Source organism: Myotis myotis, unplaced genomic scaffold (genome assembly GCF_014108235.1).
Source record: "Myotis myotis isolate mMyoMyo1 unplaced genomic scaffold, mMyoMyo1.p scaffold_m19_p_18, whole genome shotgun sequence".
In the NCBI taxonomy this organism is placed as follows: domain Eukaryota; kingdom Metazoa; phylum Chordata; class Mammalia; order Chiroptera; family Vespertilionidae; genus Myotis; species Myotis myotis.
Genome location: NW_023416322.1, coordinates 21,392,407 through 21,419,508, shown reverse-complemented (window position 1 = coordinate 21,419,508; position 27,102 = coordinate 21,392,407). Strand labels below are relative to the sequence as shown.

Below are 27,102 nucleotides of genomic sequence, written 5' to 3'. Positions count from 1 at the left end.
CCCTGTAGGCACCTTGATTCTAGTCCAATGAGACCCCGGTCAGACTTCTGATTGCATAAGATGATTAATTTGTGCTTTTTTTTAACGCCACTAAATTTATGGCAGTCATAGGAAACAAATAGACACACAATGATAAACCAAAACCAATCAGACAAAAACTTTTTTTTTTCTGCAAATCTTTAGCTCTTCTGACCCTGCTCAGAAAGTGTTCTGGCCTTTCTCTCGCGTTCATGCTCGTGTCTCCATCCCTCATCCCAGAACAGATGTGTGTCCTTTTACAAAGAGCATCCTGTTCCATTTCGGTAGACGTGTGTCTCATCCTCACTGGGGTTATTCTTGGTTTCATACTCGGAATTTCCACTTCGAGCATCCTACTTCTTTTTCACGTCTCGGGGGCCGTGCCTGCCTGTCCTCTGGACTTTCTGAAATCCTTTCCCAAGGCCTGATGCGTGAGACTGACTAGTTAAGACTCTGTGCCAGGTGTGAGGACGCCAGGATGCAGTCACTCACGAACAGCCCATAATCTAACAGCCGGGTCCATATGAAATTGCCTTTTTTTTTTTTTTTGTAGATCTAAAACAGTCAAGATCAGTAATAATTCCATACGTAAGGAGAGGGAACACATGTAAATAGCTACAAATGTGAGAAATACACAAGAAGCAGAAACAAGGAGAAGAGGAATCAGGGTAGAACAGGACAAATAAGTAAGAAAGCAGTGATTAGAAGTGCTGGAAAGGAAACTGAACCCTGTCACGCAATGTTCTGGGTGCCACTTCGCTTGGGTGGCCAGGGAAGGCGACTGGTGTCCCTCGCGCAGGAGCTTGGCCTGTACCCCGAGAGGACCCAGGGAGCTGGGGAGCACCTCTGGCAGGAAGGGCGGGACCCACTTATGGTGACTTGCTCCCTCTGAAGGGACTGTGGAGGAGGGGAGACGCAGGGGACCAGTCGAGGAGACTCATGGGTTAGAGGGGTGCTGGTGGTAGCCCACAGATGGGGTGGCAGGGGCTGGAGAAAGACGGTGACAGTGGGCTGGGGAAGAGTGGAGGCTTTTAGGCTGCGGAACAGGCAGGGTATTTTGGTGGCAGAGTACGTGGGGGAGGAACAGGGAAGGGAGAAGAGGTCAGGGAAGAGTCCAGGTTCAGTATTAGGGGGCTGGCCGGTTGGGCCACTCCTCAAGATGAGGAACCCAGCTTTGCCCAGTGGCAGTGTAGTAGCCAATGAGGTTTATCCGAGGCATGATTATTGCTAATTGAAAAAAAAAAAAAAAAGATGAGGAACCTAAGAAGAGGGGGCAGACTGAGCAGCCAGACATGTAGGTAGAGGAGAATGGAAGAGGCCGTAGACCCCAGTCCCGGAAACGCCAACTCTGACAGCTAGTCTACAAAAATGGCCCCAGCGACTCACCTCCCAGTGCTCATAGCCGATGGTGCACCCTCCCCATGCATCCAGGCTGAGCCTGACCTCTCTTCAACCTCTAGGTTTGGGTGGGCTGTATATAAACTTTTTAATTGTAGCAAAATACACACAAGATAAAATTTACCATCTTCACCCCAAAGTGTACAGTTCTGTGGCATGAAGTACATCCCACATTGTTGTGCTACCACCACCTTCATCCGCCCACAGAGTTCTTCATCTTCCCAAACTGAACCTCTGTACCCGTTAAACCGCTAACTCTCCACCCCCACGCCTGCCCCTCCAACTCCCACCCCTCCCGCCCCCAGCCCCTGGCAACCTTCACTCTCCTTTTGATTTTGACTATTTTGAGTACCTCACATAAGTAGTAGAATCGCACAATATTTGTCCTTTGGTGACTGGCTTATTTCCTGTCGCATAATGTCTTCAATGTTCTGCCATGGAGTAGCATGTGTCCGAATGTTCTTCCTTTTTAAGGCTGAATAATATGTTATTGTGTGTATGTATCACTTTTTGTTTATCCATTCATCCACTGACGGACCCCCGGGTTGCTCCTACCTTCTGGATATTGTGAATAATACTGCTGTGAACATGGGTATGCAAATATATCTCCAAGCTTTCGGTTATTTTGGGTCTAAACCCATTAAGTGGGATTGCTGCATGGTATAGTAATTCTATTTTTTTTTTTAATATATTTTTATTGATTAAGATATTACATATGTGTCCTTGTCCCCACGTTACCCTCTACCCCCCACGCCCCCCACCCCCGCTCATGCCCTCACCCCCCCGTTGTCCATGTCCATTGGTTAGGCCTATATGCTTGCATATAAGTCCTTTGGTTGATCTTTCCCCCTTACCCCCACCCTCCCCTACCTTCCCTCCAAGTCCCGACAGTCCAATCAATGCCTCTCCGTCTCTGGATCAGTCCTTGTTCATCAGCTTATGTTGTTCATTATATTCCACAAATGAGTGAGATCCTGTGGTATTTATCCGCTCTCAAGTTCCATCCATGCTGTGGCAAATGGTAAGAGTTCCTTTTTCTTCTTCCTCTTCTTAAAGAATACCTTTCAGCATTTCATATAATGCTGGTTTGGTGGTGATGAACTCCTTTAGCTTTTTCTTATCCGTGAAGCTCTTTATCTGACCTTCTATTCTGAATGATAGCTTTGCTGGATAAAGTAATCTTGGTTGCAGGTTCTTGCTATTCATCACTTTGAATATTTCTTGCCACTCTCTTCTGGCCTGCATGGTTTCTGTTGAGAAATCAGCTGACAGTCGTATGGGTACTCCCTTGTAGGTAACTGACTGTCTTTCTCTTGCTGCTTTTAAGATTCTCTCTTTATCTTTTGCTCTTGGCATTTTAATTATGATGTGTCTTGGTGTGGTCCTCCTTGGATTCCTTTTGTTTGGGGTTCTCTGCGCTTCCTGGACTTGTAAGTCCATTTCTTTCACCAGGTAGGGGAAGTTTTCTGTCATTATTTCTTCAAAAAGGTTTTCAATATCTTGCCCTCTCTCTCCTTCTGGTACCCCTATAATTCTGATGTTGGTACGCTTGAAGTTGTCCCAGAGGTTCCTTACACTATCTTCATATTTTTGGAATCTCTTTTCTTTTTTCTTTTTCGGTTGGGTATTTTTTGTTTCTTTGTATTTCAAATCTTTGACTTGATTCTTGGGATCCTCTTTTCTGCTGCTGGATCTCTGTAAATTATTCTTTATTTCAGTCAGTGTATGCTTAATTTCTAGTTGGTCCTTTTTCATGTCCTCCATGGTCTCCCTATACTTATTGAGGGATTCATTAAATTTATCGGCGGTTTCCATAAAATTCTTGAAAAACCTTATAACCGTGGCCTTAAACTCTATATCCAATCGTTTGCTTTCCTCCATTTCTGCCATTTGTGACCTGTTTCTTTGTCTCCGCATTTTGGTTGCTTCCCTGTGTTGATAGAGTGGCTTTGTGTGCTAGGTGTCCTGTAGGGCCCAGTAGCTCAGCCTCCCCAGTTACCTGAGGTGGACACTCTTGGTGCACCCCCCTCGTGGGCTTTGTGCACAGTCTTGTTGTAGCTATGCCTTGGTTGTTGTAGGATCACTGGGAGGAATTGACCTCCAGGGCAATTGGCAGCGAGAATCAGCTGCCCTGATGATGCTCAGCTGTGTAGCAATGCAAGCTGCTGTGGGGCCTGGGCCTTCTCTTGGAAGCTCTGAGTCTATCTGGCCCGGCTGCGGTTAGGTAATTACAGGTTGCAAATGGCCGGGGCATTCATATGCAAAAGCCTCTGCCGCAGCCTGGTTGGGGCGGGGTCTCAAGGAATCAAAGGGCTGAGAAAGCAGCTATGGCGGAGCCTCAGCCCTGCCCTAAGGAGTCGCGAGTCCCAGTGTCCCGGCAACGGCTGCAAGCACCTCTGAGGGAAAGCTGCTCTCAAGCTCGCCCGCTGCCAGACAGTCCAGTATTTCCCCGTATGAGCCCTGGGTCCCCAGAGACTTCCCGGAACCGGATTTCAGAGCCGTCGGGAGCTTGTGTCTCCCTCCGGATTCAAAAAGACAGCCGCATCCTCAGGTGCCAGACCCTTTCCGCGCGCGCGCGAGCCCCCGTACCTCTGCACTCCACCTCCGCAGCTCCTCCCGCTCGCAGTGTGCTTTTCTCTCCTTCTAGTTGTAGAATTTACACTCAGCCAGCCCTCCTGTAGCTCTGGATGATGTCCACCTTGTGTTTTTGATGCATTTATCGATTGTTGTGGGAAGCAGAAATTTCCCGGTGTTTATCTATGCCGCCATCTTAGTTTCTCCACCTAATTCTATTTTTAATTGTTTGAGAAACTCCCATACTGTTTTCCATAGCAGCTGCACCATTTTACAGTCCCACCCGCAGTGCACAAGGGTTCCAGTTCCTCCATATCCTTTCCAGCGCTTCCTATTTCTGTCATTTCGGTTTGGGTTTGTTGTTTGCCTTGAGAGGAGACATCTCGGCGGGTGTGAGGTGTTATCTCCCATCTGTAAATGGTTCTCGTGGAGCCACTAAGTTCTGGGTTGGTTGGTTATGCAGCAACGGCTAACCTAGACTCTGAGGTCCCGGTCCTGGTGCTCCCTGCTGTCTGGTTGTCATGGTGGCTTAGCGTTCTACGATGGCACACTTACCTGCTCACAAGCTCTGCCATCTCTACTTTCCAGGTTTTTTTTGTGCTTGGTCAGAATTAAGTCCAGAGCAGCTCCCCCCTGAAAAGACCATTGGCAAAGCATGTTGAGAATTTCCCTATTTTCAGAAGGATTAGGCACCTCTCCCTCCTCGGCTTAATGTGACCCTGAACACAATAAGCAGTCACTCCCCGGCCCCCAAGCCCCAGCCCCAGCCCTGGGCAACCATTAATCTGCTTTCTGTTCCTGTGGATTCACCTCATCTCATTTCTCATAAATGGAACCATATAACATAGGAACGTTTGTTTCTGGCTTCCTTCACTTCGTATAGGCCCATCATGGTGTAGCATGTATCAGAACTTCATTCCTCTGTAGCTGAATAAGATTCCATTGTGTGGATAGGACACTATCCATTCATCAGCGGAAGGACGTTTGGGTTTGTTTCCACATGATGGCTGTTGGGAGTACTGCTGCTGTGAACATTCGTGTACACGTTCTTGTTTGAGTGTCTGGTTTTGATTCTTTGGGGTATATATCTAAGGGTGGAATTGCTGGGTCATGTGTAATTCCATGTTTAACTGTTTGATGAGCTGCCAAACTGTTTTCGACAGCAGTTAACGTTTTACGTTCCCACCAGTGATGTACGAGGGTTCCAATTTGTCCACATCCTCGTCAGCACTTGTTATTTTTCACTTTTCTTACAGCCGTTCTAGTGGGAGTGGAGTGGTATCTCATTGTGGTTTTAATTTTCATTTCCCTGATGGCCAGCAATATTGGCCTTCCTTTCATGTGCTCGTTGACTATTGGTATGTCTACTTGGGAGAATCGTCTACTCAAGACCCAGAGATTTCATATCCCCCAGACCTTGCAACATCACCGAAGGAGAGGATCAGCCATGTTTTTTTGTTGTTGTTGTTGTTTTTGTAGAGGAAGAGACCAAGGCTGAGAGAGGTTGGGTTGCTCCATATTTAATCAGTGATGGAAGCAAGGTTAGCCTGGCCCTGAAATTCACACCACACACACTTCCCAGACATTCAAGTGCGCAGATGCTGGTGCCAAATGAGAACGGCAGTCAAAGGTCTATGGGGTGTGGAGGAGGGGTGAGCACAAAGAACGGGAGCCCCCATGGAGATCTTCAGGCAGGAGGAGGGAAGGGGTTCCACGGGCGTTTGCAGTGACAGACGCACAGACTGTAAGGGGCACAGGAATCTAACTGATGAAGGGACATACACACACAGGCCAGGCCTGTGTCTGCAGCACAGAAAGACAGGGTTGGTGAGTTGGGCTGGGGGACGCTTGTGTTTCATGCTCTGGCCTCCCTTGTGTCCCAGGCACTCTCTGAGCTTGGCCACACTCGGCTCCCGCAGTGAATTCTGGGACGAACTCAGACAGACCCAGCCTCACCCAGGGACACACAAATGGAAGCAGTAAATCAGTGCCCTGCACAGGCGGCCCCTGCAGCTGCAGGAAACCTGGAGGTGTGAGATGATACTTCTGTGAAACTTCCAGAAATTGGCTTCACATCGTGTGTGTGTGTGTGTGTGTGTGTGTGTGTGTGTGTGTGCACACACATACGCGGACTCTAACATGGACCCTATAAGAAGCCTACATCTACCTCTAAGTGAGATGGGGGTGAGGGGGTGCGATGAGGTGAAAGGAGTCCTGGGGACCTGAGGCTGAAGAGAAATAAGGACCAGAGTTGCAGCCCTCAGGCATTGGCACGCAGCCTTCACTCTGGAAATGATGCTGAAATATTCAAGCCTCACTCTCCTCGGGCTTCCTGTTTCCTATTTGGTCTCTGGTTTCCAGGCAACCCATGAATACCCCTGAACTCCTCAAATGCACAGGTCTTCAAGTGTCCCTCCGACGCCGAGGCTCACATCTGTAATGAGTTTCCCATCTGCTGGGCCTCCCAGGGCAGCCCATCCATTCTGCTCTCTCCAGAGGACAATAGGGATTGTGATGCCTGGTGGTTCGAGGTGTGTGTGTGTGTGTGTGTGTGTCCCTTCGTAGGTTAGATTTCTCCCATTTTAATAAATCCTGCGAAGTCAGTTTGGCTGGATCTGGCGTGGGGGGTGGGGCCGGAGATTTAGGGTTTACTGCTTTGATTCAGTAAAGAACCAAGTCTTGGCAGAGGGCCAGCAGCTGGAAGGAAGGCGGGGGAATTGGCGCTGTCGGCTGAGTTTCTTTCTCCTACAAAGGAGCAGAGGGGGTGCTTTTGCTTTGGGGAACTCTGGTGGGCTTTAGTGGGGGACATGAAGCCCTTTCTTAGATTCATGGCAACCTGGTTTCTGAGCGCAGAGGGCTTGTGGGGGGCAGAGGTTTGGGGAATTGCCATTTTTTGTGTTTAGCGTCATAAAAGCAAAAGGAGGTTTTCAGAGTTAAATGGTACTTCAGGGCTTCTAACAAAAACCAAGAGCCATCTGCATCCCCTGTCGCCCTCCAAGCCCCGGCCCCAGGGGCAACCACTTGTACATCTTCTAGCTGGTTTAAAATGTTCACCTCCATATTTAAAGGCTAATTCTTCATTTCTTTTTCATTTTAGACAGCCTTTATTAACTTCCACCATGAAAGATAAGGATTGATTTATCTTACCTGCCACACACACACACACACACGCACGCACACACACACGCACCCACACCCACTCTCCCACCTCACAGTAATGGGTGGCAATGTTTAAAAATCAGCATTTGCGTCCTAGCCAGTTTGGCTCAGTGGATAGAGCGTTGGCCTGTAGACTGAAGGGTCTCAGGTTCGACTCTGGTCAAGGGCACATGCCCGGGTTGTGGGCTTGATCCTCAGTGGAGGGTGTGCAGGAGGCAGCTGATCAATGGTTCTCTCTCAACATGGATGTCTCTCTCTCTCTCTCCCTTCCTCTCTGAAATCAATCAAAATGTATTTTTTTAAATCAGTATTTGCATTATTACTGGGTAAACACCATTCCCAGCTCAGTCTCCTCACGCTGGGTTGCATGGCTTCTTCCCTCTGCCCACCCATATTGAGAACTGCCTTTGTTGTTTGCTTTACCCTCCAGGAGCCTGTCATTAACTTTCCTCCAAACCCCCTCTCTGGGACCTGGCACTGAGTAACGGGACACTTGTTTTTCTCGGAGCCTCATGCCCCCGCTCTCAGCTCCCGCTCTACCTGGGCCCGAGGGAGCCCAGGGCTGTCGTGCTGGCCGTCCCTTCGCCTTCTCCTGGAAATTCCTCCTCCCGAGTTGCTGGTAGCCCCTATCTTTCTCTTTCTTGGTTTACTCCCTCACTTAAAAAAAATGTTTTTAATGTTTTTATTGATTTCAGAGAGAGGGAGAGAGATATAAAAACATCAATGATGAGAGAGAGAATCATTGATTGGCTGCCTCCTGCCCACCCCCTACTGGGGATGGAGCCCAAAACCTGGGCAAGTGCCCTGACTGGGATTCGAACCGTGACCTCCTGGTTCATAGGTTGATGCTCAACCACTGAGCCACGCCCGCCAGGCTATGCCTTCATTTTTTGTGGAGCTCCTGCTCCAGTAGCTTCCTGAGAAAAGGTCACGGTGGGAGGTAAATTAACTTAAAGTTGTGCACGACCAGATGCCTTTAGTCAGCCCTCCCAGGAGTAAGTTTGGCTGCAAACAGAATTCGGGGCCAGAAGGATTGTCCCCATTATTTCGAAGGTGTCACTGCTTGTCTTTTAGCTCCCGGCTGCCAGCGAGCAGCCTCATCTCCTGTCAGTGCTGGTCTTTGTAGTGACTGTTCCTCTACCCCACACGCCGATAGGATCACCTCTTGGTGCGTGGCGGTCTGACAAGCCAGGATGAAGTACCGCCATGTGGGTCGGTTTTCATCCTCCGGCTGGTCCTTGGGGTTCTTTCAGCTGGTGATTTATGTCCTCGGGGCTGAAAATGTTTCTTGCATTTGTTTATTGATTGTGCCTTGTTCTCAATTTCTCTGGTCTCTCCCAGTGAAACTTCTTTGGTATATTTGACCTCCTTATTTCCATCTCTGTCTTTTTTTGCTCTATTTTGGGGGGAGTTCCATGAGTTCATATTCCATCGCTCCTCCCCCCACTCCCCCCCCCACCCCCGCACACACTGAGTTTAGTTTGACTATCATATGTTACATTTCCAAGAGCTACTTGTTTTTCTCTGGGTGTTTGTTCCTTTAATATATAGAATCCTCTATTTTTTTTATGGGTCTTGATCTTCCTGAAGATGATTATAATTGTTTTCTTCAGCACCTTACACTATTGTTTCCTGGGTTGCTTTATTTCTGTTTCTTTTTGGAGGCTTATTTTGATGTCTGTCTTTAATGTTGGGGGCTGTCTGATAAGGATAAAAAAACACATGAACCAAAAAAGCAAAATCTAATCAAAATATATTACCTTCTAAAGGAAAAAAATCAGGGTGGGTTTTTTCCCCCCAGTAAAATGCTTTGCTAGGGAAAATCCCAAATCAGATTGCATATACTATACACTGGGTTTTGTTTTTTTTTTCCTGTTGTTAAAAACTCTTGACACCCAAGGAATAAAAAGTAAGAAATTTCATTTGCATTAAACTTGTTTTTAATAAAACACCCCTATTCTTGAATTATGTGAAAACTTATTTAGATCATTACATTCAGCATAAACCCACAGCTACATGAATAATATTAGTGATCCGGAGTTGCTGTAAGCCTTTTTCATTAAAAAGCATGGTTTTCAAAACCCAGTCCAACCCCTAGCAGATAAGAATAATTCTACTCACTTTGGAGATGTAATAAAGTGGTGATTGTTTTAAATAGTGTTTTCTCAGCATTTCCCCTAAAACATGAGCAGAAGGCAAAGTGTGTATGTGAGAATGTGTGAGAGAGAGAGAGTGTGTGTGTGTGTGTGTGTGTGTGTGTGTGTGTGTGTGTTTACTAGTGATCGTCCCCCATTCTGGGACCCTGGGCTGCCTCTGAGTGTGGGGCCAGGACGTGGGCCTGCTTATGTGTTGAGAGGACCCAAATTTCAGTAGCTATAAGCCTTTCCCCTTGGACTGCTCAGGTTTTCTAGAGAAGAATCTTCCATCCTCCCCCCTAGAAGGTAGCCGCCCGGCTGCTTGGAACGGAGCGCAGGAGGGTGCCTGGGTCTCAGGGCACAGGCTGGGACTTGCATTCACAGTCCCTGATTTCACTGTGTGCCTCTCTCCCCGTCCTCCGCCTGGTCTGTTTCTGCAGCTAATGAGCTTCCGGGGGCGGGGGGGGGGGGGGGGGAGGGAGAGGAGGAGGGTCCCCACTGGCCCTGGTTCTCTGTCCCATCTCTTCCCACCTTCGGAGGAAGCTGGCGTCTACTGCAGCCTCCTCGACCCTGACAGGCCGCTTCCATTTATCCCACTGTGTCTTCTAAACAGTGGTTGACATCTCTTATCTTTGGCCTTGGGAACTCACACCTTTTTAATTTCTTAATAAAACTTCATACGTGGAGTTTGGGGAAGGAGGAGAGAGAATAGGTCTCCAATCCATCTTGTTTAACCAAGAGTTCTTATTTTTCTCTTGTCATGACCAGAGGTTTTTGCCTCCAAGTTGCCAGCTCCTTCCCAACTGCTCATTCATTCACATATCTATTTATTTAGATAACCGGTATTTTTTTAGAGCTGGCCTCAGAGCCTGGTGGAATGCTCCTTGGCCACCTGGGAGCATTTGGATTCCCCAGCTCCATCCTGCTGTTCAAATTCACTCATTGAGACTAACTAAATCCCAAGAACCATGCTGGGTGCAGAGGTCAAGTAGATAAATAAGACACTGCCTCTGCCTTTGGGACACCTGGCCTCATCTACAGAACAACTCAGGGCAGGGTCTGGGGGGCCAGAGGGCAGGTGGCAGTGGCCCCAGCCTCAGCCACCAGCTGCCCAAGCTCTACCCATCCTGCCAACCTAGATCTTCTACCCCACCTCCAGGGATAAAAGCCCCAGGAGATCCCAAATCTGACTTCCTCGGAAACATGATTCCTCACTTCAGCCCTCTGACCTCAGGTGAAGTTGCACCATCAACACCTGTGTGGGGCTTGGTCTCTCATGGGCACCCAAGTGGCAAGAAGGCAAAGGCCTGTTAGAAGAACCTGTTTTATTCCCTATGTCTGAGCCTCTGGCTGTCAAATCAGTGGAAAGCTTGGAAGGGCTGTGTGTCCACTAGAAGGAAGGGCAAGGCCCAGAGGGCTGGGACCAAGACCTTTCCACCTTCCACCCAGAAGCAACACAGCCGGGCAGTGGAGCACGGAAGGCAAGCCAGTTCCTGGGGGCACGAGGAAGGACAGAAGGGGGAGAGAGTGAGGGGTCCCAGGCCAGGGTGGGTTTGCCATGAAGCTCATGAAGCTTAGGCGTCAGGAACCCTCACGTACAAGGATCTCTTCCAGGTTCAAGGGAGAGGCTGTTAACAATTGCTTAAAATTCATCCAAGTTGGGAAAGTGAGATATATTAACTATAATCAATGAAGACGCCAGTCTCTCCCCACTGGCAATCCCTGGTCAGTCACACTTCCTTTCATGTTGGGCGTGTTTGGAGTGGCTGTGGGCATTTTCAGTATCTGCTAAGAGGAACCGAATTGAGGGTGCCTTTCTAGGTGGGATTTGCAGTCACGTCCTAGTGCCTTTCCCCAGTGTAGACCTGGCTTCTCGGAATCTCCCTACTGCCCACCAAAGGTCAGCGTGCAGGATGCATGTGACCGGCGACACCCAGCCCGGCAGTCGGGGGCAGGTGGAAGAGAAACAAGGTTTGAAACGCACAGGCAGAAGCTAGCTTGCGGGAGATTCTTCCCCTCGCCGTAAATGTAAAGGGCAGGGTTCGGCTCTCGCCGATGTCAAAGTTCTCTCCTGCCAGGAGGTTCTCCTCCCCCGTCATCAGGAATATACCTAATAATGCAGCGTGCACCATTCTAAGCACACCACGTCAGTTTTCCTCTTTGTTGGGGCTGACAGAATAGAACGTATGTTCCTCCCGGGCATGACACTCCATCTTCCTAAACGCGCCTAAGTCAGACTTCTTCCCTGTTCTGGCAGACCTTCCTGCCAACCCCATGTCGGTCCAAATGAGTGCTTTCTGTGTTTGAATTAGCCTGGAGCCAGCGGTGCGAGCAGCTGGGCAGGGCCCCTGCTGCTCTCGGTGAAACAGCGTGACTGTGGTTGTAATCTTCTTCCTCGCTGTCCACTGGGTCCCTCCGGCCTAATGGGCCACCTGGCTCCCAGCCTTAGGGACGTTCTTCACAATTAGGCACAAACGCTGCAGAAAGGGGGCAGGGAGGGCTGTGGGACCTCCGCGCCAACTGAAGCGTGAGAGGACACTGACCCCGTGTGGCCACTTGTGGCGGTGCGGCAGCAGGAGCGGCATGTTGGCACCAATGTGGTCCCCTGGCCCTTTGACCTCAGCCAAAGGACCTCTTCAGGCTCTCCCTGACCAGCCCAGCTCTGTCCTACTCACATCACAGGACCCGTGGGGAGGGACCTGGTCCCCTCAGAATCTGCTGGATTCTCCTCTGGTGACCTGTCCCCCATCAGGGCCCTCAACTCCGTGCTGTTATTGGACCGTGGCTTCTGGACCATCTGAGCTCAGCATGGGCACGAGAGGTGCCATGGAGGGGATGGGCATGAGCTCAAAGGATAGGAAGGATTTTGAGGGGAGCCCAGTGCTGTTTCTCACTCATTTTCAGGCCCCCAGATCACAGAGCAGAGGGCACAGGGTCCCAAACATGGTGAGTGCTCACTTAGCAATGCAGAGTAAACAGACGCGTGCACACACCTGCATTCCAGGTGAGGGACAGGGGCTGAGCAGAGGCCTGCGGGCAGGTTTGGGAACATGCATGGGGGCAGCCAGGGGAGCTGCCTCTCGAGAAGGTTCCAGGTGGGGTGGAGCACTGAATTCTCTAGTCTCTGGGTCCCCAGCCCCAATCCGGTGCTCTTTCTCTGACCACAGAATTTTCTGGAAGGGAAGGGACCTGAATGCTGCAATCTGGGCTGGAGGAAGGAGTGGGCGCACAGCCAGGCAGTTGAAGCATTTGATTCATTTAGGCTCTATCTCTTCATCGCCACTGTGATCAAGGTCCCATGTAAAGCAAATGCTGTGCTTGGGACAGACGAGGACTGAGAGGCTCAGAAAAGCTGAACCGTTATGTGCCAAGTCAAAGCCACTCCGTTTGTAAGAAGCCAGGCTGGGGTTTGTACAGTAACAATAAAAATGCAACACAGGCAAGGCTGGGGAGCTCCAGAGTTCACACCCAGCCCCCTGCCCCTGTAGCTTTTCAGGGAACAAAAGCCCCTCTAGTATCTCCTCAGCGCTGTCTCCCCCACCTCAGTCCACAATCCATGCAGCTGAGTTATTGTCCAAAAGTCAAATCTGGTCCCATCACGCCCTGCTCAAAACTGCGACGGCTCTTCTCTGTGTGTGTAAGGAGGGGTGAAACCGGATCATTTGTCTTGGCTTTGCAGGCCTGCCTCACCTTGCCCCTTGCTCTGGCCACACCACTGCGTCCTTCTCTCTCTATCCCTCCCCCATTTCTTTTGCCTGCCTGCTAGCCCTTCTCCTCTGGCCTCAGTTTAGGTGCCACTGTCCCCAGGAAGCTTTCCTGCCCCCTTCGAGACTGTCTAGGGCAGTGGTCGGCAAACTGCGGCTCATGAGCCACATTCGGCTCTTTGGCCCCTTGAGTGTGGCTCTTCCTAAGCCTTAGGAGTACCCTAATTATGTTAATAACAATGTACCTACCTATATAGTTTAAAAAATCTGGCTCTGAAAAGAAATTTCAATCGTTGTACTGTTGATATTTGGCTCTGTTGACTAATGAGTTTGCCGACCACGGGCCTAGGGCCTGCCTCATCTGTTAGAGCTGCACAGAGAAATCAGAAATGGGCGAAACGATGATGCCTGGGACTGGTTGTCCAATACTCCACAGGAAAACAGGGGCAGGAGGCGGCCGAAATGAGAATGGCAGGATATTGGCATCAATCGTCGAAGCTGGGCGATGGATGCGGGAGGGTGTGTTGTAGTATCCTCTCAACATTTGTGTATGTTTGGAAGTTTCCAGAAGAAAAAATTAAAAAAATAACAAAGCCTGGTGGAGGAGCCTCCGCCCCACACCGCCTTAGTGCCTGTCCCTGTCTGTCCCAGCCCCACTCCATCGCTTACCTCTCTGCATTGTCAGCTGCAGGATTTAAGGCAGCGGTTCTCAACCTGTGGGTCGCGACCCCTTTGGCGGGCGAATGGCCCTTTCACAGGGGTCGGCTAAGACCATCCTGCATATCGGATATTCACATTACGATTCATAACAGTAGCAATATTACAGTTATGAAGTAGCAACAAAAATAATTTTATGGTTGGGTCACAACATGAGGAACTGTATTTAAAGGGCCAGAAGGTTGAGAACCACTGATTTAAGGCCTGAGATTGTACTGTGTTTTGCTCACTTCGGTACCCTGGCCTCTGGCAGAGTGGTTGGCACAGGGTAAATATCAACATATTTTTGTTGCATGACGGAATGAAAACCTTTCCAGGTGTGTTAGGGAGCAGGAAAGCAAACCACTGAAAATGTGTTGAAGCAGAACAATGCCTGTTGGCCTGCCTCACCCCCAGCCGCGCTGCGTCCCTCCCGGAATCCTCCAGGAAAGCCGCTGTGCCCGGGAAAGATTTAATGGCACTTGAGAAAATCGATTCAAATGGTGAAGGAGAAAGCAGGTTTAGACACTGGAACCTCTGCGGTGTATAAGGGAGGAGGGGAAGTGGGTGTGTGATTTAAAGCTGTTGGAACATAAATACTGTAGATTCATTCAGTCGGTCACCAAATATTAGTTCAGTGTGTGAGTGTCTGAAGTGTCTGCCATGTTGGAGATGCCATTTCTCCTATCTTGCATGAGCTTATATGAATGAAAATGTAAAAAAAAAAAAAAGTCAATTTTAAAGACCTTATTGGCTTTATTCAAGCAGCCATTCTAGCAGGTAGGTGCTCTGAGGAGCTGCACAAAGCAAAAGACGTCATAGGCAGAAGGGAGCAGGAACAAGGAATGTCGGCCAAAAAAGTGGGGTGGTTATTGCGAAACTACTTTCCTTTAGGGAACGGCAGGGGTCTGTCAGGCAGATGGCCTAGCTAGAGCTGACCAGGCGACTCCTGATTGGCTGGCTTACGGTCCCGTTTCTGGGAGAAATGAGTTGTGATTTACTTAAGTCTCAGTTTGGTGACACCGGGCTTAGCGTGAGCAGCTCCATTTTGGGTCTGTCTTCTTGTCTTTAACAGAAGTTTGTGTTTTTTGGCCAAATGAAAGAGGCCGAGCAGTTTTGTTTTGTTTTGAAGGGGGGAGGAGTGTTTTGGGGTTTTGTTTTGTGTGTGCTGAGGGTGGGGAGACCTAAAAGAAAAAGAGAGAGGATGGGACAGTGTGATCTCTGGCCCCCACTCAGATGGACGAAAGGAGTAAGTTAGGGCCGGAGGATAGAGAACTATCTTTGTAGGACCCTGAGCTTCAGCACAGCTGTTTCTCCATCTTCTGCCCCCTCTGCTCAGACCCAGCGCTGCGTTAATACTCTGAGGCCTGACGGTGGCCATTAGCAGCAGGGGCAGGAGAGAAACACAACAAGAAAGGCAACAGACTTCTTTGTCGGCACATCTTTGACCCAGAATGGCAAGACTTAGGTAGCTGTGATCTCACGTTCAAAGCTGACTGGCTTCCACCAAGCCAGTGGTTCTCAACCTTCTGGCCCTTTAAATACAGTTCCTCATGGTGTGACCCAACCATAAAATTATTTTCGTTGCTACTTCATAACTGTAATGTTGCTACTGTTAGGAATCGTCATGTAAATATCTGATATGCATGATGGTCTTAGGCGACCCCTGTGAAAGGGCCGTTCGCCCGCCAAAGGGGTCGCGACCCACAGGTTGAGAACCGCTGCCCTAAGTGTACAATTCTTGAGGATGGGCCCAATGCCTCCTCTTTTCTGTATGACAGTCCCTAGCACGGTGTCTCACTCAAAATAGGTGCTGAGTCAGTGTTCAAAAAATCAATGAACTAAATGAGTGTGCTTGGGATGGTGTTGATTTTTCACTCTGCCCCCAAGCTAGAATGATTAATCAAGCTCATTCATAGTCCATGTTGTTGTAAGTATTTGGTTACTGTGTGTATATAGCATTTAAGAACTCCCGTGTTCTCCCAAACGGTGGGGAAATTGAAGCTTCAGTCACGAGGGACATTTTCACCTGATTGTCTTCTGTGGGGTGTTAACCTCAGCTCCCACCTGGTGGCCTCCATGAGGTCCTCATTGCGAACGGGAGTTTGCGTTTTTCCATTCGCTGCTAGATCTAGAGAGACAGGCCCCCCATCTGTTCATGAAGGGGCAGTCTATTCTCACCCGGACCCTGTCTGGTTAGGGCCTGGTTTCAGGTGGTCTGGCGGACTTTAGAGAAGACGCAGAGCAGAGAGAGGCACCTGCTGTTGGGGCCGGGCTGTGTTTGCAGGGAGGGGAGACCCTGGGGCTGGGAGGAGTGGGCATCCGCTGTAAGCTTCACTTCGGAGACGTCACCTGTCGGGAACCTAAGAGGTGTGGGCATGAGGTTGGCCTCCCCAGCGACTCATCTCTCTTCCCAGCTCCGGCAAGAGGCCTCTGGTCCAAATTTGCTCCCACTCTTGTCTGGGTTTTTTCACTGCTCTTCCACCCCAGCACGATCCCTCCATGCCACATCCCCATCTGGGACTTGAACCGTCCGAGCAGTGACAGACTGGTGCCCTTTAAACAATGTTCATTCATTCAGCAAACCTTTATCCAGCCCCCAATACGTATCGAGCACTCCTCTCGGCTTTGGGGATATAGCAGGAGGCTAGATAGGCCAAACTCCTGACCACATACAGCTTTCAGTCTAATGTGCTGGGGCTGTCAGCTGGTCCACCCCTTGGAAAATTGTTTGGCGCTTTCTGCTAATGCTACACGTACCCAGTAATTCCCTTGGGTATATGTCCAACAGAAATGAGTGCTTGCATCCACCAAAAACATATAGACACAGACAAGAATTTCAGAGCAGCTTTATTCCTAATAGCCAAACACTGGATCCAACCCAAATGTCCATCACAGGAGAGTGAATACGTTATTTCCAGGCCTGTTCACACAAAGCAGCAGCACTCAGCAACACTAAAAAGACTGATGCTGCCGCACACATCAACCTGATGAGTGTCATTGTGTGACATGAAGAGAAGGCAGACACACGATGACATGATGAGTGATCCCATTTCAACCAGTTCTAGTACAGGCAACACTATCTGTAGTGATTCAAGTCGGGACGGCAAGTCCTTTGCGGGATTGTGGGGTAATTTCTGGGAGGAGGTTCATCCATCTGGAAGACAGGAAATTTCTTAAAAAGTAAAGCTTTCACTTACCCTGTCACCCAACAGGCCACTTTTAGGTAGTTAGCCTAGAGAAATGAAAACTTATCTCACACAAAAACTTGTATACAAATGTTTATGCCAGCCTTAGTCATAATGGCCCCAAACGGGAAACAACCCAAATGTCCTTAGATGGTGACTGGATAAGCTGTAAGATCTGTACAACGGAATAAACTCGGCAATGAAAAGGAGGGGATACTAATATACACACACACACATACACACACATACACACACATAAACACACATACACACACATACACACACGATGGACTTTCAAGTGCATTGTGCTGAGTGAAAACTCAATCTTGAAAGTTTACATACTACATGATTCCGTGGATATGACACTCTGGAAAAGACAAAAATATCGGAAGAGACAACAGATCAGTCATTGTCAGAGTTTAGGGAAGGGGGAAAGGTCGGAATACAAAAGGGGCAGCATGAGAGAAATCTTTTGGGGTAAAGGAGTTGTTCTGTATCCTGTCTAAGGCGGTGGCTACAAAAATCTGTATGTGTATAAAAACGCATACACTGAAACCAAAAAAAGAGTGGCTTTTATTGTGTGTAAATTTAAATTTTTTAATCAAAGAAAACCCCACACCAAAACTCTGCCTTCTCCTCGTGGACCCTGGTTTTCGCTCCTCTGAGCTCAAGTAGGACGATGGTAGAGGCCTTCAAGGAATAAGACAGGGCCTGGCTCAGCAGACACCAGGAGCTTCATTTCCTACCCCACTGTTCCCATGCCTTTGGAATTATCCTGTGAAACGCCATTGGCGCATTGCCCATCCCTGTGTGTTTGCTCTTTAATCCATACACATTACCACTCAGAAACGGCCAAGCCGCCCCACGACTCCCTAAGGGAGAATTTGCTCTGAGGTCATGGCCAACGTAGAGCCCCTTTGAGGGCACAGAGGAAAACGTATCACCAGTTACATCCAGGGCTCCTCTCAGGGAGTGAGCTGCAGTGGACACCAACCTTCCAGACCTCATGGACCACCAGTGGTTTAGGGAATTGCAGGGTTAGGGCCTTCACTCAGTTAGCCTTGGGCGTACAGAGCGCCCACCGTTCCCCACAAGGTCGTGTCCTGTCACTCCTCAGCGCATGTGCTTCTCTGAGCCCCTACTCCAATGCCATCTCCCCTGTGACGCCTTCCCTGATCCCCTATGCTCTCCTCCCGTCTCCCCAGGAATAATCATTGATTCAACAATGGGTGACTACACACTGACTCGCTGGGAACTGGGACCACGAATAGGATGGAAAAGGACCCTGACTGGGAGGAGCTTTTATCCTCCTGGGCGAGACTGATGATAAACACACAGGTGCACACCATCCTTGCAGAATATCTCAGGGGCAGGACGAGAGGGTGCAGGGATGGTCATGGGGGCTCCGGCGAGGAGATGCCACTGCAGCAGGGGCCTGGAGGGAGTCCTTCTCCCTCTGGGTTCCCTGGCACTTGGCCTCCTTCTAAGGAGGGCTGGCAGACATCGTCAATCAAAATATTGCGGGAGACACACACATACTAAAAACTTGCGCTTTGATTTTCTGAAATTCCGATGTCGCTGGCCATCCTGTATTTCATCAGGCAACTTCTACTCCTAGGGTCTCCCTGCGCTGTGAGTCCAGGGAACAAGGACTCTCACTCTCAGGGCCCAGGACTGTGGCTGGCTCACAGTAGGTGCTCAATAAACAATGACAGAATGATCCAGTAGGTGGATTAATAAGCAGCACTCATTACCTGTGTTGCAGTTTTTAAAATGTGTGTGCTGACTCCCCGGACACAGCAACCCTCTCCGCAGCAGGGACAGTATTGGATGCCACTCTTGGTGCCTCATGTAGGGCCTGGTGAGAGACAGCCCGGGGGGGTGGGGGGGCTTGGGGGGGTGCTTTAGCTTGCCTCCTACAACTCCCACCAGCACCTCCCCCACCTCGACATAACAAGAAAATAAGAAAAACATTTTTAAGGGTGGTGAGATATTTAATATGGAAAACTGGTATTTTCTCAATCTTAGGTACATGAATAAGAGCATCTCTGGAAATGTTTGCTTTATTCATAGGGTGCATGCTAAGAAGAAACTGCTGGGTCCATTTCCTTGGCTATCCTCCTCTAACCCAACGGGCTCCCCTGCGCGCCCCCCTTCTGTTTGAGCTGGCACAGATAGCCGGCGGGTGTGTGTGTGTTATATGAGCCGGAGGCATGGAAAAGGGTCTCACGGTTCGGGCGAGCGTGTCTGTCTCATCACGGGCCGGTGCCCTGTTCCCAGGCCTGGCACCTGGCAGCATCGGGGAAACGTGGGTCGAAAGCCTAGCTAGAGCCACACATCCAAGGACATACAGGCTTTCAGCCTCAGGGTGCGCCTCCAGAGGAAGGCCCTTCGGGAGCGGGCCCCTTACTGCCCTCTAGAGGTCAGCCCTGGGGCTCTCAAGCAGCGCCCAGAAAGGGTGTGACTAACAGCCCAGCAAGTTCTATGAATAAGCCCAGTCTTCACCCACACGCATGAAAGGGGCACTGTCCTGGGGCGCCGCAGCCCCTGTTGGTTTCAGCTCAGAAGGAGCATGTTGTTGCTTGCGGCTCTTTTGAGCTTCACAAAGGACAAGGAAAGGCACTGTACGGTGGGCTTTACTTCTGACTTCTTTTTTTTTTTTTTCTCATTCCTCCAAACCGTTGGATGTGGAAAACCTTGCACTGACTTGTGAATTGCCAGTCTGTGTTTGTGGATGGAGGCGGGTAAGGACTTGAAGGGTCCAAATTCTTTTCACTTCCCTTGGAAGTTTCTCCAGAACTTAGCTTTCCGTTGAGTAGCCTCTGTTGATTTCTGTGTCGCTAGGTCGTTATTGGGGGCGTGTTATAACCGGAGAGGCTGAAGGCTTCTCTCCCCGTCGCATGTGCTGAAGCCCGATGAGCCAGGATGGTGCAGGGCACCCACCAGAGGTGAGGGCCTGATTTCTCCGCGGAGGACGGTGCTGGGTGAGCACACTGGTTTAGCTGGGAGAGCGAGCACAGGAACATTGTGTGTCGTGGTATCAGAGACTAACTCAGAGGCATAAAATTACTTACCAGCACACTATTTAGTTGCACGCAAGTGAAACCAGTAATAGGTTTATTTTGTATATTGAAGGCAAAATTAGGAGTTAAATTCTTAAAATAGAGAAGAAGGGGGACAAGGAGAAACTGAAGACAAGTTGAAAATCATGAACTTCATCTTTTCTTGGGTAAGCTGCCGCTTAGCAGCCAGCTGAGAAGGCAGGCAGGGTGCTCTGCCCTTGGCAGCTGGATGGGGCATCAAAGAAGATAAATCCAGTGGCTCACGGATTCTCCAGAGCCTCTGAGTGTGTAGCTGTTCTGTGTACGTGGCAAGCTGCCTGTTACACGGGTCTGCCCCATGACCCTTATAAAAATTTCTCAGTGGCAAATGAATGCAAATAACCTAAATGTCCAACAAATGGAAACCTGCTGAATAAATTACGGTAGATCCTCAGCATAGAATACCAAAAAGCTTTTTAAACGTTACAGTAGTTTAAGGAACCATTGCAGTAAAAGAACAAGTAATAATATGGAGAGTTGCTCGAATAAACACGTGTGTGCTTTTTTTGGTTGCTCCCCACGCCTCACTAAAACAATACAAGAATTTTTCCCCTAAATAAAATCACTTCCTTATGAGAATCTTAGCAGTGATATTAAAAAATATAGACTCTCCACAAAGGATAACAAGTTAATTAAAATTTGCTTTAAAGCAAGACTAAAGAAACATAAACCCGAGCCTGTCACTAGGGCCTAAAGGGTATTTTTTAAAGGCAAACACCTGCAAAGACAGGAAGGAAGAACAAGGAGACAAAAATGACAAAATTTAGGATCACTGGCTGACTGGGACGCACACAGGAGAGTCCAAGGAGATTTCCAACGTGACGTGAAGGCAGACCAGGCATGATGGGCACAAAAGTCGGGAAGCTCCAAGGAAGGATTTCTTAAAGAGGGTGAGATCGTTAGAAATAATGCTTCAATTTGTAAAGAGGAGCGAGAGTCAGCTGGCAGAGCTTTTTGTACTGAAATAATAACAATGGAGAAAATTAAACAAATGAAAACTTTTTTAAAAAGACACCCAAAAGCTAATCAGAAAAGGACTATATCCATCAGGGTCTAATTAGGAAATAAAAACTAGTCAGTATTTGAACAGAGAAAGTTCAATACCAAGGATTATTAACTGTAACAGTGGATTGGAGTCAGGAGGGATTAGCTAGTAAAAAGTGAATAGAAGTTTCTAGAATACAAGAATAGCAGCCACCGCCTGCCCCAGCTGAGACAGAGTGCCAAGGAAGACCCTCCCCTCCACTCCCAGAGCTGTGATCCAGAGAGGGCACTGCCTGGCTCATGAGGACTTGCCTCTGCCTCTGCTGGAGAGGGCACCGCCCTGGCTCATGAGGACTTGGCCCTGCCTCTGCTGGAGAGGCACCACCCTGGCTCATGAGGATGGCTGTGCCCTCTCCAGCAGAGGCATTCCTCATGAGCCAGGGCTGTGCCCTCTCCAGGTGCCTGGATCTCCGCTCCAGGTTGGCGGGGGGTCGGGGGTTGGGGTTCCTTGGCACTCTGTCTCAGCTGGAGTGGGTGGTGGCTGCTATTCTCACATTCTGGTGTCCACCCTGTATAGTAAGAGCCATGCGTTCTGCTGAGAGAGTTCATCACTAGCCAGATCCAGGGAGGCATGGCTCCTTTCTGATAAGGAGGCCTGGGCGAGGAGAGAAGGTGACCCTAGGGTATCAGAGAGCCCATCCAGTAGGTATCAGGAGGCAGAACTGGACTTGGAATCCAGTCTCTAGCTCTGATCCTACGCTAACCAGTTGTGCTTCTCTGGGCGGGTTAACTTCAACTCCAGACCTGTTTCTACATCAGCAACTTGAGGCGACGGGACCAAATCCAAGGCCAGTACATCCCTGCATGCCACCTGATTACTTTGAGGTCGTTGAAAGGAGGGCATTGAACTGCTTTTGTTGGTGTGTTTGAGGTTGATTGGTTTCCTCCTGTAAGCACTCTTTAAAAGCAACTTTCTGATAACAACTCTCCATCCCCTGACAATAACCCTTTTCTCCCCCTCCCCCACTTCATCCCCACCACCCGTTAGACCTAACCAGGCAGCAATCCCTCCCCCGCTGTCCCTCCCTTTAACGTGCCACATGAGTATCAAGTAGGCACTAGGAAGAGCCACAAGAATCAAATGTTTTTATAGAAGCAATACTTTCCTCAAACTTGTAAAGAAGTGACTTGCCTGAGAATAACCTACCTACTACTGAGTGACGTCACTAAACAGGTACACAGGCACCACGATGAATGATGCGGTGACTTTAGTTCAGCCACCTCCGCATCCTTACTCGGTGCTCCTAGCAGGGAAGGGACAGGTGTGCTCCTGCACTCACTAATGTCCCCTCACCTTCTCCCCGGCTCCTACACCTTAGAACAGCATGCGCTCTCCTCCCACCCGGGTTTGGCTCACCTGCCCTCCTTCCCTGGTGGGACCCGCTTCCTTCAATTCTCTTGATGCAGAATTCACTAGTTTCAGTAGGATCCATCACCGTGGGTGTACTTTCTTAAAAGGAGGGTGTGTGTGTGTTTGTTCGTGTGCGCAGGCATCTTGAGACAATATTCCCCATAGACCTTGCCTATTGCTGGACTGTTATCTGAGTCCTAGTACTTGACAAATTGTCAGAAAACTGGAAATTGTGAAACAGTTTAAGGAAAATGCTTACAATGATGAAGGGGCCGAGAAGGAAATGTGAAAGTTCCCGGTTCCCCACGTTTTCGGGACCTGCTCTCCTAAAACTTGCCTTTTGAGTATCGAGTGTCTACTCTGGGCCAAGTACCGTGTCGGGGCTACCGAGCTACAGATATGAATAAAGCACTGTCCCCAGCCTTGCAGTGCTTGCCGTCCGGGGGAAGGGGTCAGACATAGCCCCAAAGATGTCAATACACACCAAACAACCTATAAGAGGTGCAAACAAGGGACTGAGGTGCAGAAGCCCAGGAAAGAAACCACAGTTAGAAAGGAAGGTCAGGAAAGGGCTTCATGAGCAAATGGCATTTGAGATCTATGTCATGTTTTCCACAGGTGGAGTTGGAGGTGGGGTAAGGTGGAGTTTCCAGAGGAAGACTCTAACACAGTCATTAGTGGGGGGGTGGGGGTGGGGGGGAGCTGGCTTCTGAGAGTAAGTGAGCCCTTCAGGGTGGAGGGTAAGGAATTAGCAGAAAACGGGCCTGGAAAGGTGGACTGGCCCCGAAGTGCCGAGCAGAGGAGTGGCCATTGGATTCAGCAGGCCCTGGAGGGTTCTGCACTGGATCCTCTGCTGAGGGCCTGTGTGCATCGCCCCTGGCTGAAGCGGGGCAGCCAGATTCCTGCTCTGATTTTGACTCGATGCACCTCAACACCGCAGTGCAGGGAAGGTCCCCTGCGTGAGGCACCCCACAGGTGGAGATAATGCTGAAGTGAAGTCAGACCGGTCTTTAAGGGCCTTGCAGTTTGGGGACAAGGACAAGAGAGGGAGGGGGGACATTAGACAAGGATGGCTAGAAGCACAATAATCGCATGAGTTGTGCAGGACGCATCGTGCAAGTCTTGGCAAAGTGCTGAGACCTTTCTAACGGGGGCTCTGCCTGACCTTCCATTCGGTTTGTCAGCGCTAGACTGTAAGCGTCTCAGCATGCGGGCCAGGCCTTCCTTGTCTTTGCACGGCCTGGGTCTAGCTCAGTGTGTGGCACTTGGTCGACATTCACTGAATTAAGGATGGAAGGGAGGGAGGGAGGGAGGAACAACTCTCCCGTCATGTATCATCTGCTGAGTGTCTGTCTTCAAGTTCACCTAGCACCGCCTACCTTTGGTCCATATTGTCCCTCTCTCCTTCCACCCAGATTTTGCTCACCTGTCCTCCCTCCCTGGTGGTACCAGCCCACACTAACTTCCCAGACCCGAATTCTTCCAGTCATCACAGAGTCTGTGCTGCGTAACTTACACCCCCGCATTCCTTGCAGCTGCTTCCTGAGTGCTATCATGCTAACTCCTTGAAGGCAGAGTCCCCTTCTCAAGGGATCGCAACCCCCACAATACCTAGACTACATTGACTGCCGATTGGTTGGGAAATGGGCCCGTCACAGGAGGAGAGGGCAGAAACCGACATCCTGGAGTGCGGGGCACTGTGCTGGTGCTGTGTGTGCTCACAGAGCCTGGAGAGCGTGGCCTAGCGGAGGGGACACTCGGGGGCAGGGCAGTTCTGCTGTCTGAAAGCCTTTGACTCGGAGGCCCCAAACCCATGGCTCTCCTCTGAGGACAGAAGAGGGGAAGGTGTCTGTCCTGCAGCGTGGGGGGTGGATAGAGGATTTGACGGATGTGAAATTAAACACTGGGGTGGAAACCGTAAACCATCCTCTCGGAATATCCTTAAAAGGAGGGATCGCTAGCAAACTCAGGCTGTAGCACGCACCGGCCTTCGCCCCAGCCTCGCTGACTTTGTCCGGTACAGATAAGAAAGGAGAGACCGTTGGGGTACCGCGTCTTAGAGGAACTGCCGATGTGCCCTTTTGCTTTATGATCTGAACATCAAGTGAACAAGGTTCAGGGAGATTAGCTGACTGCAGGCCGACCCATGTTCCCGTGCAGAGAAATAAGGAAGACTCATTACCATCCAGCTCCTTTTGCCAAGAATTATGTACTCCATGGGCAGAGAATGACACCCAAACCTTTTCAGACCTTTCAGTAAAAGGCTGGGACAACTCCCCCTGCCTTGGACTGTGTGCGCCTCACAGTAATTCAGGTTTCGGCAGAAGGGCTGCCTCCCTAACTGGACTGCCTGGGGCTGGTGTCAGGGATCTCTAGGATCTTCTGAGAGAAGTGCTCCCATTTCTGCAATTAGTCCTGAAACAACCTTGTGAAGTAGGGACTAGGATTAACTCCCGTTTTCCCGATGAGGAAACCGATCCTCCAGCCTGTAAGGAGGACTTTTCCCACCACTCTCCGTGGCTTAAATGAACTATGTCGGCTGAAAGGGTCTGAAGGCTCTGTTTTCCCATCACACACCTTACGCCAGTGGGTCGCCTAAGACCATCGGAAAACACATATATAATTAGATATTGTTTTTGTGATTAAGCACTATGCTTTAATTATGTTCAATTTGAAATCGGGGGTCACCACATGAGGAACTGTATTAAAAGGTCGCGGCATTAGGAAGGTTGAGAACCACTGTCTTAGGCCATGATGTGTTGCTACATGCAAGATAATATTTCAGTGGCAGGAACACTCAGCCCAAGCTTAGTGTAGGGCGGATAAATGCGGGTGCAGGGCACAGTGATGCTCTGTGTGCAGTCAGTGGACGAGAAACAGCTGGAGGGCAGGGAGAACCTTTCAGGCTGTTTAGGGAGAGCCTACCTACCGGGTGTGTCTAGCATTGGGGACCCAGGACTGCCCAGCCCTCTCGGGGCTTACAGTCCGTTGCAGGAGACAGACGTTAAACAACTAATACTGCAGTAAGCGAATCACATGCAACTAACCGTAGCAGGGAGCTTTGCTCTGGGGAAAGGCCGGCCTATTCGGCAAGGGGATGCATTTAGGTGGACAGAAGTCCAGGCAAACGAAAAGGGCAGGAGGAGGAGGGAAATTGCTTCCCACAAACGGAACTTGACCTGAGGGCCTCCCACCCGCAGTCCCATTGCTGCTTCGGGAAAGCAGGACAGAGAAAGCCGGAGAAGCGAGAGGCCACTTTCTGTAGGCAGGCGGGTGGCAGGGCGGCGGAGAGCAGGCTGGTTAGCGGCCGGCCCAGGACTGAAAGGGTTAAGGGGGGCGGTCCCGAGCGGAGCCTGGAGCCCCGCCCACCGGAGGGCAGGGGCGGGGCCTCGAGGAGTGAGCCCTCGGATTGGTCGAGAGGCAGGCTTTACGCTAGGACGGTACCAACGGTCGGGGAGCCCGAGAGGCAGGGGGTGGGGGTGGGACCGCCGGCTCAGCGCAGGGAGAGGCCCGGGGAATGGCCGGGCCGGGGGCGGGTGGGAGCCGCAGTGGCGGCAGCGGTGCTGGCGGCTGGGGCCGGTGAGCGCTGCGTGGGGCGGCCCCTCCTCGGAGGTGGCGGGGGCGGCGGGGGCTGCAGCGCGCGGTGCGGCCACGGAGCGAGCCTAGGGCCCCGCAGGTGAGCGGCTGAGGGCAGCGTGAGGGGGGCGGAGGTTGCGTGACCCGTGGCCCCGGCGCTGTCCCTGGCCGTGCTGGCGGGAAAGTGCGGGCGGCGCACGGTGTGTGGCATGCGGGGCCGGGGGCCGCCTGGGGGCGGGGCGCCTCCCCAAGGAGCCCGGCGCCCGTGTCCTGAGTGGTCTCCAGGGGCCGCCCCAGGTCCCCGCGGGAGAGCGGCCCGGGCCCCGGCCGCGTCGCCCCGGGTCCTGCGGGCGGTGGCGGTTGACGGGACGTGGCCTCGGCCCGAGTGTCCTCGGCTCGCCTGCGGCGCCGGCCTTACCTGGGGACGCCTCGGGGGGTCGTCCTAGTGGCCAACCCCCGTGCCGGACACGGTCACCTGAGGCGATTGGCACCGGTGCCACCCTCTGTCCCCTCGGGTGCCAGTTGCGGGGGGCGGGGGCGGGGGGGGGGAGGGCGGAGAGGATCGTGCACCCCTGGGCCCACCTCGTGCCCGGGAAACGCGAGTGACCCGCAGGCCCCAGGCGGGAGGCGGGGTCGCTGTGCCCGGGGTCGAGCTCTCCTCGGGGTCGGGAGCCATGGACAGGGGGTGAGACGGTCTCCGAGTCCCGAGCGGGTCGCGCTTGCGATTGCACTTCCGGGTGTGACGGCCCCGCCCTCGAGAAAGAGCCTGAAACGTTGCGGTGGAGATGAATGTGAGCGCTTGTCAGGCTGCGTCCTTGGTTGTGGGGTTTGATGGGAATTGAGTTCTATCCGGGCGTCTGTTCCCTGCGAGGCTCCCGGGGGGAAGGGAAGGGGTGGAAGGAAGTTGGAGGGAAAGCGGAGAGGACGGGGCACGGCTGGGGCTGGTCATTCCGGAGATCTTGGTCCCCCAGTGGCCGCATCACCCTGGGGGAGTTGATCGTTGGGGGGGAATGAGAGATGCCGATGCGCTGAGGGGTCCAGGGCCAGGTGTCAGGGTCGTGCCCACCCAGCCGGTCTCTCCCCGGAGGTGTGGTTTCTCACCTGGAAAGGGAAGTGGGAATGGTGGGACCCTTTCGCGGCTGGCGCAGAGGACTCGAT

General features: G+C 51.0%; 1 protein-coding gene, 1 long non-coding RNA gene and 1 pseudogene across 5 annotated transcripts in view; 2 read left to right on the top strand and 1 right to left on the bottom strand.

Moving 5' to 3' along the window:
- Nucleotides 1-1,188: 1,188 nt before the first annotated feature.
- On the top strand, nt 1,189-1,272 carry LOC118673866 (annotated as a pseudogene).
- A 15,249-nt stretch (nt 1,273-16,521) lies between these two features.
- LOC118673519 lies at nt 16,522-26,620 on the bottom strand. Its single transcript, XR_004973392.1, has 2 exons — nt 26,527-26,620; nt 16,522-16,841 (listed from the first exon to the last, which is right to left on the bottom strand). It is a non-coding gene; the product is annotated as an uncharacterized LOC118673519 (long non-coding RNA).
- The window catches only part of FAM20B (FAM20B glycosaminoglycan xylosylkinase), a 36,035-nt gene continuing 34,839 nt past the window's right edge, over nt 25,907-27,102 (top strand). For 2 of the 4 annotated variants that reach the window (XM_036344445.1, XM_036344440.1), the window contains exon 1: nt 25,907-26,044. The gene's annotated coding sequence lies outside the window, so the exon portion shown is untranslated. Of the gene's footprint in view, nt 26,045-26,601; nt 26,736-27,102 lie in introns of those variants that run through there. The other 2 variants (XM_036344446.1, XM_036344444.1) reach the window with 2 other exon arrangements.